Consider the following 16,780-nt stretch of genomic DNA (forward strand, 5'->3'; position numbering starts at 1 on the left):
ATAACCATGAGGGCATGTTTTATAAGTTAATAAATATGTGTATTTTGAAACCCATGTTGATTTAAGTTAATATAAGTCAACATAAGTCAAAAGGTTAAGTCTAAGATCATAAATAAATACACCACAATGGAGATTTCGGTATTTGGAATCTAGAACCTTAGGGTTTTCGGTTTCAGGAATCTAAAAAACATATGGTTTTCGATTTTTGGAATCATGGAGTAAAGGGTTTTCAGTTTCATAGAGGCCGAAATCTCTTTGTGTTAGCTACTAGGACCGAAATCACCCATTTATGGGTGATACCAAACCGAAATCAATGTGATTTCGGTCATGCTTAGGCCTAAATCACCCCATTTGACCCACTTGTGTTGCAACTTGGTTGGTTGTTAGCTTCCCAAGGTGATATATTACACATATCAAGGGAAACCTCAGATCACCTAATATTATTTCCTTCCTATATAATCAGGATTTGGAGATCAATGCAAACCCATTTCACAGTGAATGAATTTCCTTCAATAATCTCTCAAAAATCAAGCCTCAAATAGTTATAAGCATCTGGTAAGTATTCTTCATATATCTAGTATTTATGTAACACTTACACTATTACTTAATATATTCACACATTATTATGTGTTTGAACCATTAGGATACAACAACCTTCACGTATTCTAGACTCGAAGATCACCATTTTTATCTCGTTCTCTAACCGCAATCACCCTTGAGGTGAGTTCATACCCCCACATGAAAATGCTAACTAGGCAAAACAATGTTACTACCAAATATGTAAACTTTACATGCAAAGATGTTAAAACACGAAGGTTTTCATTTCATGAAACATACATTTTTAAACTATAATAGGTATAGTTTGTGGCACATTCATGTTATTTTACCCTTTCAGGACAAAAGAAATAAGTATATAAAAGCATAATTATTTTAACATTACACAAACACTATGAAAGGGAGATACATACATTTACAAGAACAAGGAGTTTTTCATTTCATTTGACGTCAACCTGTTAATGAATAAATTTGTGAGACATTCGGCTTCACGGTACTTTTAAAGTACTGCTTAAAGTCTACTAATTGTAACCAGAATATCTTGTAGGGAGAGCGTGATACTTGTGTATAGATCTATACAGGACTGACAATCCTGAACCTAAACTGTTAGCTACAGTTAGACCGGCAGGTCTGGGGTGACAAATGTCATAACATTCTGACGCCTTAAGAACATCGTTACAAGCCGACTGGGTCACTAGCATGGTTATAATAACTCACATGGGGTATTAATAATACGTTATGGTTTATGGTACTTAAATGGTTTTATATACTTATAAAACTATATTCACTATTTTAAGTATGGAAAATACATATACATTTCGGTCTTGGACCATTTAAGTCTATAATTCATTTTATAGAAAATATTGGATTTTGTGGAACAAACGCTATCATTTTCCGAACAAACGACTTACAGTTCATTTTGTGGAAAATATTGGATTTTCTTGAAATAAACGCAATTATTTTACACGGAAAGGCTTACATTTTCTCATATAAAACGCTTATGAACTCACCAACTTAATTATTGACATTTTTCAAAACAACTTGTATTCTCATGGAATCAATAAAACAAGTAACCACCAGCTTTTGAGGACAGGACGCTAAGGCGTTAGTTAAAAACTCATTTTGTCATCATATTGTAATTTATTTGGATACATGCAACTCTTGCAAGAATATAACATTTTAAATTATATTTATGATGGTTGTGTTAGCTTTCTTTACTATTACTCAACTGTTATGATACTGTACATGACATCATCCGCCCCCGAACGTTTCTGTCATTCTGGTTTGGGGGTGTGACAGATTGGTATCAAAGCATTGTTTATAGTGAACTAAGTATATCAAACCATGTAAAGATATACAAAGTATAAATAAAACGGGACTAAAACTCTTGGACGTAACATTTTCGTACAAGTATACTCTAAAATATTATGATATTTTGATAAAAGTATAAGTACAATCATACTCACTAGTTCAATGTCGTAACAGTAACAAAACAAAAAGGTATTGAGATAAGTTGAACACTACGAGAAGGCCTTGGGGTATGCAATCAGATCGGGGTTAAATATATCTTGATCAACTATATTTATCCAGGATGTGACCAACGTATGCCGAGGAACGGTCGTAGTGAACAACAAGTTTGAAACTTACCAACCCCTCATACCAAAAAACTCTAGAACTAAACATAAGAGTTTAAAATACTATAGGAGTATTTTATGATACTATAAGAACCGTAACAAAAACATTTAGGCCTCGATATTTATTAAAACTAGTAATCATAAGGAGCCTTCTCACAAGAATAAATCAAATCTTTTACATAAAAAAAACTAAAGACCCTTATTGGTAGATCTATAATTGCAAAGTGTATACATTAAGGTTATATATAACTACGATTCTATAGACTTAGGATTTGTGATTCTGCTTCAAATCCTGTTCCTTGTTTGGTTGTGGGCTTAGAGTGGAGCTACTTATCCGACGGTCTATCCGATCTTAATTATATACAACATGTATACACTAAGTAATTATAGGAGGACGCGGTATGGGCCATAATTTTATTTAAAATATTTCTATTTATTATCTCTCAAAAATATTACTGAATTTTACACTTAAGTTTTTCATATATTTCTCATATCCCTATTCTCGCACAGACGCAATGGAAGGATTTCATATACCCGGAGACCCCTATTTCCTTAACCAGGGAAATGCTGGTTGTATTGAAGAGGATCCTGTGGAAATAATGGAGGAAGATCCCGAAGACAATTTAGAGGAGGAAGAAGAGGAGGAGGATGATCATGAAGACACTGACTCAGAACCAGAGGTCTACAATCCACCTCCTGTCCTCGCTCCCAAATGGAACTTTCAGGGCCTGGCGCCTCGAAGGGTGGTAGATTTGAAGAGATAGAGCCAGGAACAGGGTCAACGCCCTCCATACGGTATGGAACGAGGCTTTTACCATCTCGATAGAGAGGGCTCAGCAGAAAGGGCTCTCCCTTTCATATTTTGTCGCATCGCTCGCCGTGGTGAACAAGCAAGAGCATCCGCCAACCACCTCATGGAAGTTAGTGCCACCACTGGGATCACCGCAGTTCACCTTCGTCGCGTGGACGGAGACCACAATCAGACTAGGAACCAGACCAAGGCTCTTCAGGAGAAAGTGACACATCTCGAGCCGAGGTTAGAGAGTTTCGGTTGCCAAGCCGCATGAGATGGACGTGTGATAGAAGCAGAACGTCAAGTGACAAAAACCAGAGTGGAGATTAGGGCAATGCAGAATTACATATCTTCATTTCATGGCCCTCAAAGAAACACCCACTGCGAGTAGTGCACACACTACTCACATTTTGATATTGACTAGGTTTATGAGTAGGCTTCGGTGCTACTCTTTTCTACATATACATTGGACCCTGCAATTAAGTGACTACACTATTCGAGGGTTCGTAATGCTTTCAAAATTTTCCCTTACATTGATGTGATGTAGACCCACACCAAGGTCAAATATTCCAAACACTATGTATTAAAATTATATCAATGAAATTGGCATGCATTTCATTTCATTGGGAGTATAACCACAAGTTTCATAACCTTGTTTGTACAAATTCGATACTCATGGTAAATCTATGATTGCTTAGTGTATTCATCAGAGTCATATATAATTAAGATCTTGTTATGGATCAAGTCACACTTTTTCATTTGAGGCATCACTATTAAAATTCGTAAGTTTATTTTACATAGACTTCTTTTATGAATTGCTTGCAAATACTTGAAAGTCGGAACACAATACATATAGAACTAATATAATCTAGTTCAATAACTTCCGACTTATAACCATTACTGAAGACTTACCCTCATTTCATCTTTAACCTTATGGAAGAAGAATGCCACCACGCAAATCTGACAACCGTTTCAACAGCACCACAACAACACCAACACCGCCACCACCTCCACAATTCGACCATGTCGTTTTCCAGGTTGCAGTAACAGCCGCAGTGGCTACCGCCATGTCACAAATCATCTCCAATGGTACCAGTGGTACAGGAAATGGTACTATAAATTTCTGGATAAGGTGTCTAAGTCCGTAACTATATTTGGTATGAACTTGACCAGACTCGGCATGGTCCATTTGGGTTGCACTTCACCTAATAATTTGTATGGATATATTTTTGAGAATAAGATACTTATGATGTATTAATATATTATAAGTTATAATATATTAATATAAAATCATATTATTTAATTAGTATTGATCAATAATTAATTTGGAATTAACTTAGTGATCAAAAGGGGCTAATTAAATATGGATGCTTACATATATATGGATTGGGCTAAGAGTTATTTAGGATGGGCTAAGAGTGTATGGAAGTCAATGGATAGTCCATGGAGCTTTTAACCCATGGATCCTATGTAAATGAAAATTCATGGGTATTAGGGTTTACATGCATGTAATCCTAATCCTCCATACTATATAAAGATGTCCTTGGCATTTGAAATGGCACTAGTGTGTGTGAGAACAAGGGTGGGCCAATTTCTAGAGTGCATCATATTCTCTTAAAGCTTCGAACTTGGTTTTGGTGATTTGTGATTCCATTTGAGGCATCCACATTATTGGTGCTAGGCTCTAAAGACTCCAACCAATCAACCACAAGTAAAGGTAAGTTACTCGGCTAAAGTTTTATATTACAAGTACCCCATAACATGATAGTTAGGTTGAGAACCTTGGAAAATCAAATTTGCATGTATATTAGAGAAAACATAGATCCAAGGTTTCTAGGGCTGCGTGTACACCATAGGAGTGTTAGAATGCTCAAAACCCATCAGTGGTATAAAAGCCTAGGCTAGTTTTCTGTATACTTGATGCAAAATGCTTGAAAAATCGGAAAATTGTTCACTGTTCGTGTGAACTCGCTGAGTCCATAGGGGGACTCGATGAGTCCATGTGTAAATTCATCCTACTCGTTGAGTAGGATCATGCAACCATTACACTAACTAAAATAAGTTTTAAAACACCAAAACAATTTAGGATAATGTTTCTAGTCCATTTCTAGCAGCAAAAGTCGAAATTCTGCACTATGTCGATCCTACTCGTCGAGTGCATGAACCTACTCGGCGAGTAGGTTGAAGATACACATGGACTCGGCGAGTCCCTCCATGGACTCGGCGAGTTCATCAGTCAGACAGCAAGTTTTTCGACTTTTTCAACTATTTTGCATCAAGTATCAAACAAGCAAGCCTAGGCTCTGATACCACTGTTGGGTTTTGAGCAATCTAACACTTCCTAAGTGTGCATGCAACCCTAATAAACCTTGGATCTATGTTTGTCTAAATACATGCAAAATAATAATTTTCCAAGGTTTATAACCTATCTGACATGGCATGGGGAACATTTCAACATAAAAGAGTTAGAAGAGATTACATACCTTTTGATGAGTTTGGTTCTTAGGAGTTTGAGGGCCAAGCACCAATAGTGTGAATGCCTGAAATGGAATCACAAAACACCACAAACTCTTGGAAAACTTTGAGAGAGTATACACACACTTGTATAATTTCGGCCACACACAAGCTCACACACACTAGTTCACTAGTTGCCATTTCATGCTCCATAAGCATGCTTATATAGTGTGCATGGTTAGGGTGAAACCCTAATAACCCATGTCTTTTCCTTTCCAAGGATCCATGGGTTAAAAGCTCCATGGATCATCCATGGACTTCCATATAAGCCTAGCCCATTAACAAATGAGTATTAGCCCACACCATATGAAATCAATAGCCCATTATCTAATTAGTCTTCCTTTTAATCTCTAAATTAATTCATAATTAATTTAAGACTAAGACTAATTAAATAACATAACTTCATATTAATATATTATTACTTATAATATATTAATAAACATATGTGTATAACTCTCATAAAATTATCCATAAATAGTTTGGATGAGATGCAACCCAAATGGACCATGCTGGTCGGGTCAAGTATATACCAAATAAGTTATGGACTTAGACACCTTATCCAACAGTTTACATGGATCAACCAGAGGGTTTTGTCGATGAAAAGTACCCTAATAGAGTGTGTAAGCTTGAGAAATCCATTTATGTGTCGAAACTAGCATCTTGCAGATGGAATCTTTTTTTCGATGAGAAAGTCAAAGAGTTTGGCTTTTCGAGGAGTGAGGATGAGTCATGTGTATATGTTAGGGCTAGTGGGAGTATATTTAGCTTTTTGGTATTATATGTGGATGACATACAACTCATAGGAAATGACATCCCAACTTTGCAGGAGGTTAAGTCCTGGCTTGGGAAGTGTTTCGAAATGAAGGACCTTGGAGAAGCTACTTATATCCTAGGGATAAGGATACTGAGAGACAGGAGTAAAAGACTAATTGGACTTAGTCAGAGTACCTACTTGGATAAGGTGTTGAAAAGGTTCAACATGCAGAATTCCAAGAAAGGGGACTTACTGCGACATCCCCAAAATCTCGGCCAGAAAAGACCGGTTTCATTTATGCTTTTTAAAAATTTTCAGAGTAAATCCTTTTGATTTTAAAAAAGATGCAGAATTTGTTCCCAAAAACAACACATGATAAAATAGATTTTTTTATCAAAACATTTCATAAAGAAATATAATTTCATTTCATAATCAAAAATCGGGATGTCATGTTTCGATACAGATCATAAAGCATAAATGACAACATTACAAGACATTCAACAAATATATACAAATACAGACATGTAAACAAAAGAACTTGATGATTCATCCATCGTATGCCCTTGCGCCACTTCCTATAATACAAACAAACTGAGTGGGTCAGGCTTGGGAGCCTAGTGAGCATATAGGGTTTTCAACCCGCAATAAATAATTATATTTACTTTTACCAACCAATAATAACCCGATTACCCATTCCCGTTATCCTCACTGTACATCCAGAAAACAACATCTATCCCAAGCCACTTAATCTAGGATTTTCATCATGACGGACATTATTGCTAAGGGGTTTCCTCAACAATAGATGTCCTAAAGACAACCATGAGGGGGATAGAGTACACCGGTGAACATATCGTTCACAACGCCTACAGGTTATGAGCCTGCTAGCGTTCCACATGACTGCCTAGAAAGAGTATGTGGTCATTATCCATACTCCGCTGAATAACTAGATCAACAACAACATCGAGGCCTCTTATCTGTTTATCACACATCAATTATCTACCTATGTTCTACCCAACATATTAGTAGATAAAAATATATATTTTTATACATAGTTTAAAACCTGTATAGCATTCTCATTCAATACATATTCCAAACAACAGATGAGACACATTGTAACACCGTAGATTTCAAGACAAAATTTTCATTTAAAATAATCATTTTATTCTTAGAACACTTGTTTAAAATCTCATTCATAATTGAATTACAAAACATAGCTTCATTTTCACTTGCATAGAAAACCAGGATCCTCCAAAGTATGACTTTTTCTCTGGTGTGTACAATCCAGCCGGTGCCGTCCCGTGATACTGAAAGAAACCTGAAAACAACATAACACAAAACACTGTAAGCACGAAGCTTAGTGAGTTCCCCAAAATACCACACACATAACACATATAAGCCACTCGAGGCCATAACTCTATGGGTCCGTGCACCCAAACTCTGTGAACCCTCAGGTTCTAACTCTGTGAACCTTCCGGTTCCAACTCTAGGAACCCTTCGGTTCCAACTCTGCAAACATGCACAGCATAAATCACATAGAAATAATGCAGTACAACACATAGCATACACATAATATGCACACACTAACACATAGCTCTGATTACCTACTCAAGGTAAAGTATAGTGAGAAGACTCACCTGGCAAGCAGAAAGCAGATATCTCCATACTTGAATCTCGAACTCGCCACCGCCTAACACGTAAGGCAAAACTCTCATGACTACAACTCTCAAGACTAGAATCAATCCTCTCAATGCACCCTCTTAAGGGTAAAAGAATATTTTACCCCTCTCTTGGCCCAAAGGCCACATCGCTGACCAAACCCTAAAAGTCAACGGTCAACCCTTGGCTGACCCTACTCGCCGAGTCAACCCTATGACTCGCCGAGTTCCTATAATCAGAACTTCACTCAATCCGCGACCTAACTCGCCGAGTCACTCCGAGACTCGCCGAGTCCAACAACTCTGAGTCCACTCGCACACAACTCACCGAGTCATCCCTTGACTCACCGATTCTCGACTCAACCAGGGAATATCGGGACTCTTCGACAAGACTCGCCGAGTCCAAGAATAGACTCGCCGAGTCTAAGACTATCATCAACCTACTCGCCGAGTTGTTCATACAACTCGCCGAGTTCCAGGCCATCTTCATCCAACTCGCCGAGTTGTTCTTCCAACTCGCCGAGTCCCAGCTCATCTTCAAGCAACTCGTCGAGTCCACTCATGTGACTCGCCGAGTACCACCGGTCTGAATCCACTCAGAAGCATTCCAGGCCATGCAAATGATCCAAAACATAGGTCTAGTCTCATACAACTCATCCATCACGTAAAGTGGCAAAATTTACGTGAATCCAAAGAGATCCAGACCTTATTCACTTATAACTAAGGTTTGGGACATGCAAGCTTCACTAAACAGTCCAACACAGGGACTTTCATGCTCTCTGATTCTTCTCCATTTCAGATCTGAGGTAGCAACCTCAGATCTAACCTCTAGACTTCCAATTTCATCCATAGACAAGATCCCACAAACCCCAAAATGAAGAAACAACATACAATCAGTCCAAGAACGAGATATTACCTCCAATGGACGCCCCAACTGCAATGAAATTCGAATCCAAGCAAAGCCCCTTGCCCCAAGCCTTCAATCTCACAAGATTCCTTCAACAAACTCCTCCAATGCTCCAAATACGCTCCAATCTTCTTCAATCACACTTTCTAGGGTTTCTGGACTTCAAGAGGGAATAAAGAGGCTGGGGGAAGGATATAATGTTCTTTAAATAGGGCTCAACCCCGAGAATTAGGGCTTTCTCCACTCAGTGCCTACTCGCCGAGTCCATCTCATCGACTCGCCGAGTCGGCTGCTTAACACGCGACCAAGCCGCGACTCTACTCGCCGAGTCCATCCATGGACTCGCCGAGTCGCTCTTTCCCAAATAACACTTTTAGCCCTTCAACTCTACTCTTGCTATTCCGGGATGTTACAATTCTCCCCCACTTATATTAGGCTTCGCCCTCGAAGCCTACAGCAACTCAACTCCAAGGATATTCCCACAACGCTCCACCGGGCCTTAACCGGCCCAGGTCTCTCAAGGCATAAATATCGAAACTCGAACATACTTTCCCCTCCTTCACGGTGTCCTGATCACCATCTCGAACCGGGCATCGACTGTACCCCTGATCATCATTCTCAATAACCGAGAATTACCCAAGATGCAACTCTGTTCTAAATCTCAACGATCACTCGACCTATAAGGGTTAGGAAACCATGAACCACCGGATCCCCAATCCAAAGCCCACTTTATCCCTTCCGGAACGACTGAGAGACCCATTCTCACTCTCAGAGCAACTCTCACGAGTTCTCCTCTTGCAATCACATACACATGCTGAACTAGCCCCAACACCCACAGGTTGGAAGTCCCGATACACTGATGATATCCTCAAACATTCCCCCCAGGATGAACCACTGATACATACCCAATACCCTGATCAGAATCACACTGAGAGTCCATGATTCTCTCCCTGGATCCCTTCCGAGACTCCTGGCTCTACACCCGCGGAATCCCTTCCGCGTCCTCAGCAGACATCTCATCATGATGTCATTCCATACCACTGTAACAGACACAGCGTTCAACCCTCATACTCTAAATCATCCATTCGCACTACTACCTTCACTTCCGTGAACCAACACTTCCCCCCCCCCCCCCTCTGGGGTTACATACCTTTCTCTTCCCTTACCTAGGGAAATCCACTTGACAACCTTGCCACTACTCCATGTATCGCATATGCTCTGGATCTGCTCGCAAGGACTCTCGGGTCCATGCGTTACCTCTCCTCAGCAAATGAGGGTCCGACACCACCTCCTATACAACAGCTCAAAGGGCGGCATACCAATGCACTAATGATGGCTGTTGATATAGGACAACTCAACCAGGGATAATTACGTGCCGCAGCTTCCTCCGAAATCTAATACACATGCCCGAAGCATGACTTCGAGCGTCTGAATCGCTCACTCGCTCTGGAGTGTCCTCAGACAACCTCATGATAAGCTCTAGCTCATTTCTCATATCCCTCTTCGAGACTGAGCACCAGGTTAGCTTTTGACTCCATTGCTGAGCCTCCAAAGGTCACCCATAACATGATCCAAACATCTCACTAACCTTTTCCCCGTGACCACTCTCCTTGCCTAGTGACACGCAAGTCACGAAATCCTCTTTTCCTCATGCGAGAAGAATACGATCCAATCGAGGATCGTCTCAGCTCTGATCTCCGGTTTCTGCTGCGCATATCCCTTGCGCATCTCACCGTATCTCCCGACAGAGACGGAGACCCCCGTCTCGCCCCCGATTCAACATCCAGGCTCCAAAGACTCAATACTAGGGCTACTCAAACCCAAAACTCTTCCATATCACAAACTGCTCGGAAAACATTCCAACATCACATTCTCTTGCCATCTAGTGAGTACTGCGACTCCACGCAGTATCACAACACCCTCTGAATAGTGAGTACTACGGCTCCCCGCAGTATCACACACCCTCTGACTAGTGAGTACTGCGACTCCCCACAGTATCACAACACCCTCTGACTAGTGAGTACTACGGCTCCCCGCAGTATCACAACACCCTCTGACTAGTGAGTACTACGGCTCCCCGCAGTATCACACACCCTCTGACTAGTGAGTACTACGGCTCCCCGCAATATCACAACACCCTCTGACTAGTGAGTACTGCGACTCCCCGCAGTATCACAACACCCTCTGACTAGTGAGTACTACGGCTCCCCGCAGTATCACAACACCCTCTGACTCCACTAGCTCGTGCTCCGCAGTCTATCATCAGTGGCTACCCATACTCGACTCGAATATCCATCACAGCCTCTGGAGGCAATCAACATAACAAATGCCCACCCTTGCGAAAATCCACTCTCTCAAATAATCTCCCTGGATGCCCATACTCGAAGGGCTCCCACTAGATCCATAGATACTTGATATACCACAAGTCGATTCAATTCAAGATTCACGAGTAACTCCGAAATACAGATATCATACCCGGATATCTCAGAATACCCCAACAGAACATCACAAGATCCTGCCACAACCACTGATCTCCTGCCCCAAGCATCATATAGACACAATAATACATTTCCTCTGAACCCCAAAATTAGATCTGCATTTTCCAAATTGCAATCTCGGTGTATCCAATTTCTCAATTGAAATACAAGAAAACGCTAACGCTACTAAATACACTGATAATTCTCCGAACCCATTTCCACCGCTCAAAATCCAAACAAGGATACACATACTGACCCGGGAGTTGGCTGCCTAATCATTCTCTATCTACTTGCAACAACACCAAACACCTGCCGTGGAGACATTCATCCTTCTCATCAAGTACTTCCCGCATTAACTCACTCTGACCCCCTTTCCTCGATCACCGACATCTCTGGTCTCATGATTTCTTACAGCATATCTCTATACTCCACTTATAACTACTCTTGACAAATCTCTGCTTTCTTACATACTGTACCCGGTTCTCCCCCACTTAGGGTTCGAACCATCACCAATTAGCACACAACCAACCCACAACTCTTTTTCACCAGCGAAATCGCACCTGCCCCAGGAAAGTGCTACACAACGCCCGATAATTCCCCCTTAAGGAAATCAATCAACCCCCTATACTCTGAACCTCTGATGAACTCCTCAAGAACTTCTCATCACGACTGCCTCTAGTCGTTCCAAATCTCATACCAATCTAGCACTAAGAATCTCAACTGCTCAATAACATCCCTGGCTCATAGACTGAACCGCAAAATCATCGTACCTCTCACCTCAACTCATCAACCAACGCTCCAACACCGGAATTGTCCCAAGGACAGGGACCCACTCCCAACATAGATGAAAACTCTCTGCACTGCAAAACTCGACTGAACTCCCCACTGATACCACTACAACACATCCTACTATTCTCAAATAGGTGTGGTGTGGTCCTCGACTACCTCAGTCCCAACTGACTGTCTGCTCATGATAAGTCACTGCCTCGCGGCACACATGCTACCTGATACTCTGGGAGAAATCATCACCGATAACGACCTGCAGGGTTTACCCCCAAACCCAAAACTAAAACATCAGGCCTCTCGTGTCTTGCACACGAACATAAATAGCACCACCCACATAGAAGGTGACCTCTCCTCTATCGACTGATTGCTCAACTCAGACCGAAATTCTCCTCTCCCTCTAACTCCTTACCAAAATACTCTGATAGGCACTCGACTTCCCTCTCGAGGGACGCCTCTCCAAACTCAATCATGGCCTACAGGCCTAAAACCCATAGCGTCCAATCTCTACCTCATCAATCATGACCGGATAACAAGATAATCACAAGCATCATTCACTACGAACCATGGTACTCATCCCATGACATCCCTTCTCAATATGCTCCGGTGTATGGTACCCGAACCATAGCATCACTCCTCAATCTGCTCCGATGTATGGTACTCAACCATAACATCACTCCTCAATCTGCTCCGATGTATGGTACTCGAACCATAACATCACTCCTCAATACGCTCATTAGAATCTTCAGAATACTCCCTGTATCAAGTATGGGTCCTCTGCTTTCAGTAGTACGGGCCCATACTACCTGCCACATCTACCCATACTTTCTACACGGACTATCCCGGAGCTCCTAAGTAGCTGCTCGACCTTCTAGTTCACCAATTCCGTCGCGCGCTCGCTCCCTAGCGAAATTCTCTACCCTGCCAGTGCACTCATCTAGCTAAGGTTACTCCCTAGGCTCTTCCCAGATTCCCACACTTCTCTGCCATCAGCTGCTGAAGAGCTCCTAATGATGCCAGCCATCTACCTCCTGAATATCGTCATATTCGCTTGGTAGCTGACTCCCATCATCGAGAGTTCCACAAAGCACGAAGCAAGCAGCATTCGAGCATCGAAGAATATATATGACTCACTCTGGGTGATAACTCCGCTTGCTCTGCTCCTCCTCGGAAGTACCACCGAACTCTGCAACTCTTCCCCTCGCGGGCTCTAACTAATCTTTCTCCAAGTATCACAGTACTCATCTTGGTATCTCCCCTAGATTACTCCTCTACTCAAATCCCTTAAAGGATTCCAATCAAATATCCTCACTCATCACATACTCAAAAGCACATCGCATATCACAGAAATTCCTAGGCTAAGGCATCACAAATCAGGCCACTCTAGTCCTAATATATGGAATACCTAGCCTGTCTCTAGCATGCAATAATATCTCATAAAGTGCATCATAAATATCTCATAACACAAAAGTAAGGGTATTTTGGGAAATCACCGTTCGGGCTCTGGCTGATTGTACACACTGCTCTTTCTCGTTTTCTCTTTGAACTCTTATTCGCTTTAGAAAATTATTTCTTTGAAAACCTTTCTCACTTCTTCCTCAGTTTGAGTCCAGAATTACCCGAAGGCGCATCCGAATCCCTCAAACCAAGGCTCTGATACCAACTTGTAACACCGTAGATTTCAAGACAAAATTTTCATTTAAAATAATCATTTTATTCTTAGAACACTTGTTTAAAATCTCATTCATAATTGAATTACAAAACATAGCTTCATTTTCACTTGCATAGAAAACCAGGATCCTCCAAAGTATGACTTTTTCTCTGGTGTGTACAATCCAGCCGGTGCCGTCCCGTGATACTGAAAGAAACCTGAAAACAACATAACACAAAACACTGTAAGCACGAAGCTTAGTGAGTTCCCCAAAATACCACACACATAACACATATAAGCCACTCGAGGCCATAACTCTATGGGTCCGTGCACCCAAACTCTGTGAACCCTCAGGTTCTAACTCTGTGAACCTTCCGGTTCCAACTCTAGGAACCCTTCGGTTCCAACTCTGCAAACATGCACAGCATAAATCACATAGAAATAATGCAGTACAACACATAGCATACACATAATATACACACACTAACACATAGCTCTGATTACCTACTCAAGGTAAAGTATAGTGAGAAGACTCACCTGGCAAGCAGAAAGCAGATATCTCCATACTTGAATCTCGAACTAGCCACCGCCTAACACGTAAGGCAAAACTCTCATGACTACAACTCTCAAGACTAGAATCAATCCTCTCAATGCACCCTCTTAAGGGTAAAAGAATATTTTACCCCTCTCTTGGCCCAAAGGCCATATCGCTGACCAAACCCTAAAAGTCAACGGTCAACCCTTGGCTGACCCTACTCGCCGAGTCAACCCTATGACTCGCCGAGTTCCTATAATCAGAACTTCACTCAATCCGTGACCTAACTCGCCGAGTCACTCCGAGACTCGCCGAGTCCAACAACTCTGAGTCCACTCGCACACAACTCACCGAGTCATCCCTTGACTCACCGATTCTCGACTCAACCAGGGAATATCGGGACTCTTCGACAAGACTCGCCGAGTCCAAGAATAGACTCGCCGAGTCTAAGACTATCATCAACCTACTCGCCGAGTTGTTCATACAACTCGCCGAGTTCCAGGCCATCTCCATCCAACTCGCCGAGTTGTTCTTCCAACTCGTCGAGTCCCAGCTCATCTTCAAGCAACTCGTCGAGTCCACTCATGTGACTCGCCAAGTACCACCGGTCTGAATCCACTCAGAAGCATTCCAGGCCATGCAAATGATCCAAAACATAGGTCTAGTCTCATACAACTCATCCATCACGTAAAGTGGCAAACTTTACGTGAATCCAAAGAGATCTAGGCCTTATTCACTTATAACTAAGGTTTGGGACATGCAAGCTTCACTAAACAGTCCAACACAGGGACTTTCATGCTCTCTGATTCTTCTCCATTTCAGATCTAAGGTAGCAACCTCAGATCTAACCTCTAGACTTCCAATTTCATCCATAGACAAGATCCCACAAACCCCAAAATGAAGAAACAACATACAATCAGTCCAAGAACGAGATATTACCTCCAATGGACGCCCCAACTGCAATGAAATTCGAATCCAAGCAAAGCCCCTTGCCCCAAGCCTTCAATCTCACAAGATTCCTTCAACAAACTCCTCCAATGCTCCAAATACGCTCCAATCTTCTTCAATCACACTTTCTAGGGTTTCTGGACTTCAAGAGGGAATAAAGAGGCTGGGGGAAGGATATAATGTTCTTTAAATAGGGCTCAACCTCGAGAATTAGGGCTTTCTCCACTCAGTGCCTACTCGCCGAGTCCATCTCATCGACTCGCCGAGTCGGCTGCTTAACACGCGACCAAGCCGCGACTCTACTCGCCGAGTCCATCCATGGACTCGCCGAGTCGCTCTTTCCCAAATAACACTTTTAGCCCTTCAACTCTACTCTTGCTATTCCGGGATGTTACACACATACACATAACACGTATTTCATAGAGAATAAATCATGTCTATGAGATAGAAGAAAGTGAGTATACATTCATACATATAACAACAAAATATACACATAACACGTATTTCGTATAAAATACTATATAATTATGCGTTAGAAGAAGGTAACTACGCACTCACTTGATCAGAAGATGATCGGACAGCACTATGACTTGCAGAAGTAGTATTCCTTGGTAGATGTAGAAGTTCTTTACAAAAACTGGGCTCCTCGCGGGCAGAGCTTCGGCTAGGAAATAACGCTTCTCGGGATATTTGGGACTTCGGAACTTGCTTCGGGACTCAAGAATGATACCGGGGCTTCGGGATAATTCTGGCACGCAAAACGATGCAAATCGGGAGAAAGAGAGGAGAAAAAGAGCAAAAAGATCGGTTGCCCTCGCATGCTATTTATAGGGGCTGAGCTTCGGGGTTACGTTGGGCGTAACTTCGGAGTACGCTGGGCGTATGAGACCCAAAAACGTCACTGCTTACGTCTTCAAAGTACTCAAGTGTGAGGCTGGTCACGCTTCGCTGTACGCTGGGCGTAATCCGGATAAGTCCGGTGACTCCTCTTCCGATAATATCAGGTATTTTTAATTTAAATTAAATATCGAAATTATTAAATAAACTTTAAAAATTCACATCTTCCTTGTACAAACTCCGTTTTCGACGTCCTTTATATCCCCGCATAGGTGAGACTACGCTCTACAACTTTCGTTTAAACTCCGTCGGCTAATTTTGACTTTATTTTTATTATTTATTTTAGTAGGCCGGGACCGGAAAATTCCGTTATAAATTCATAACTTCTTTATCCGACGTCCGTTTTTGCCTATCTTTTTATCGTTGGACTACTATCAACGAGATCTTCGATTCTCGTTTAGATTGTTTCGGCTAAAAACCGCTCGATCTCAAATCGAGTATTCGGGCTGCATACTGCTAAGTCGAAACTTCGGAAAATCATAACTTCCTCATACGAAGTCATATTTGGGCATTCTTTTTATGCACGCTCTCGGTTTAATATTATATACGTCTTTCGCGTTGATCACTAAGGCTAAATATCGCTAGAACGTAAATTCACTTTTTACGTCATTCAACGCCGTGTCGGTTCTGTCGCAAAACTTCGACAAGTCATAACTTCTTCGTTATAACTTGGATTT

This window comes from Lactuca sativa, chromosome 3 (genome assembly GCF_002870075.4).
Source record: "Lactuca sativa cultivar Salinas chromosome 3, Lsat_Salinas_v11, whole genome shotgun sequence".
NCBI classification, from domain to species: Eukaryota; Viridiplantae; Streptophyta; class Magnoliopsida; order Asterales; family Asteraceae; genus Lactuca; species Lactuca sativa.